Raw genomic sequence first — 2,524 nt, 5'->3', positions numbered from 1 at the left:
GTATCTCAACCTCCCGAGTATGTGGGATTACAGGTGTGCCACTGCGCCTGGCTAATTTTTGTATTTTTAGTAGAGACAAAGTTTCACCATGTTGGTCAGGCTGGTCTCCAACTCCTGTACTCCAGTTGTCCACCATACTAGACCTCCCAAAGTGTTGGGATTATTACAGGTGTGAGCCTGCACCCAGACCAACGTTGCTAAATTTAATCTGTCTAAAGTTTTTCTTTTAACACTTTCTGTAAACAACAACAACAACAACTAAAACCCTCAGAATTGCTTTTATTTAGTGCTGACTCTGCTGAAGTCCTCTCTGAGGCCTTGGTAAGTCCAGATTCTTGAAGCCCTAATCTTTTGCTCAATTAAAAAAAAAAAAGTTTTAGAATAGAACTTCTGTGGTTATGCATCCATGTTAGAGTAGAACTTCTGTGGTTATGCATCCATGGCCAAAAAAAGAAATAAAATCTCTTAATTTTCCAAGCATATGTGCATGCTTTAGAAATGTTTGTTCTTCTTTTTTTTTTTTTATTTCAGATGGAGTCTCGCATTATTGCCCAGGCTGGAGTGCAGTGGCTTACTGCAACCTCTGCCCCCTGAGTTCAAGCGATTTTCCTGCTTCAGCCTCCCAAGTAGCAGGGATGACAGGCACGTGCCAACATGCCCAGCTACTTTTGTATTTTTAGTAGAGACAGGGTTTTGCCATGTTGGCCAGGCTGGTCTCGAACTCCTGACCTCAGGATGATCCACCCGCCTTGCAAGTGCTGGGATTACAGGCGTGAGCCACTGCACCTGGCCATATTTGTTCTTTCAAACTGTCTCCTAGGCCTGCTCTTTTCTAGGTTAAATAGTCCCAACCTTCAACTTTTCCATTGGCAGTATTTGTATACACCACTAGTTTTCATTGTATTTGTTCTAATGTTATGAAAGTTTTTATTAATTTACTGTATAAAGCCCTTCATATTAAGATAAAGAAAAAGAATTGCTGCAATTTCTAAAAACTGAAATGGATTACTTAGTTGAAAGCCTATGAGGCTGACAGTGCCTCAGAATTTGCTCTCAGTCTTAAAGCTATTAATATCATAAGACTACCCCAGTGACTGCTAAGAGACTGATAATGTTCTTGTCATCATTTTTATAAAGTAAAAATTGGTGTTTTCTTTTAATTAGTGGTGTGTAGTGTTGTTGCGCATTTCAGGCATTTTATCAGCTATGGAACTGGGCCAGTCATCCATCGACTAAGTGGGGGAAAAAAATAGCTGGCTTAATGGAATTTTCAATTGAGTTTTTGAAAATGAACTTTAAAGCAAGGGCAAAGAAGCTTCAGGCAAAAATAATCATTGCAGATAAAAACATTGCTAAGGCAAGTGTTTCAGGAGCAGTTATGTTAGAGACTGTGACCTTGTTTCCCAAGGGCCGGGTGTTCAAAATAGAGTTCACACAGTTGCATAATGACTTAGGTGTTAAAGGCAAATTGTTTGCATCAGTTTTGTGTGGGAAGTTAAGGAAAAAAAAAAAAAAAGACGAAATGTCTAACTGTATGCAAAAGAGATCAATTCAAGTTAAAACCCCATTTCAAAAGGCTTCACTGGACAGAGGAAAATTAAATAATAATACCTCAGGCATACAATAGTAAACAGATTATGGGATACTTCAAAGAACAAATAACCTGGTTTCTTCAACAGAAAAGTAATGCAAAAAATAAAGATGAAGGGGAACTTATAAGTCAAAGAAAACTTCATATGTATTAAAGAGTTCTATGTATGAACCTTGTTTAGATGTTAATTCAAAAAAACTTAAAAATATTATGACAATATCAGAAATATGAATACTGTTATTTTACTTTAAGGAAATATGTTAACAATATTTTAAGGGAATGTGCAGAAAAAACTAACATAGAAGGCTTGAGGCCATCGCCCTTAAAAAGGCCTAATTGCAAGGTTGACCCTTGGTTGGTGTCTATGGACATGGATCTGGAAGGGGGCTACCATTTCCAGGACTCACATAAATGGGTCACTGTGATTAAATTGTGCAAACAGTGTGGGTTTGCTGAACACTGGCTTTCCTTCTGTGTGTCTAGGAAATTGGTCTGTGCTAGGCAGAGGATGCTGCCAATAAAAATCCTGGGCACTGAGTGTCTAATAATAAGTTTCCCTGGTAGACAACTTTTAGCAGAGCACGGTGGCTGAGGCCTGTAATCCCATCACTTGGGGAGCCCCTGACAGGAGGATTGCTTGAGGCCAGGAGTTTGAAACGTTTTACACATATCATTACAGGTCATTGTTTACGGACTGAGCACATTCTGTGTGACTCCACTGAGAGAGAGCTCTTGGAAGCTTGTGTCTGGTTTCCTCTGGACTTTACCCAGTGCTCCCTTTCCCTTTGTTGATTTTGCATTTTATCTTTTCATTGTAATCAATCATAGCCATGAGTATATTTGCTGAGTCCTGTGTGTCAATGTAGTAAACCATAAAACCTGTGGGTGTTCTTGGGGACCTCGGATGCAGGAGTAATATGAGTATAGTGGGTG

General features: G+C 39.2%; 1 protein-coding gene across 1 annotated transcript in view; it reads right to left on the bottom strand.

Moving 5' to 3' along the window:
* Positions 1 to 2,524, bottom strand: part of GLYATL3 (glycine-N-acyltransferase-like 3) — a 19,829-nt gene that overhangs the window by 1,046 nt on the left and 16,259 nt on the right. The window lies entirely within an intron of this gene.

This window comes from Mandrillus leucophaeus, unplaced genomic scaffold (assembly GCF_000951045.1).
Source record: "Mandrillus leucophaeus isolate KB7577 unplaced genomic scaffold, Mleu.le_1.0 Scaffold1157, whole genome shotgun sequence".
Classification (NCBI taxonomy): domain Eukaryota; kingdom Metazoa; phylum Chordata; class Mammalia; order Primates; family Cercopithecidae; genus Mandrillus; species Mandrillus leucophaeus.
Note: the sequence above shows the minus strand (reverse complement) of the source record. Positions and strands in the feature narration are given on the sequence as shown.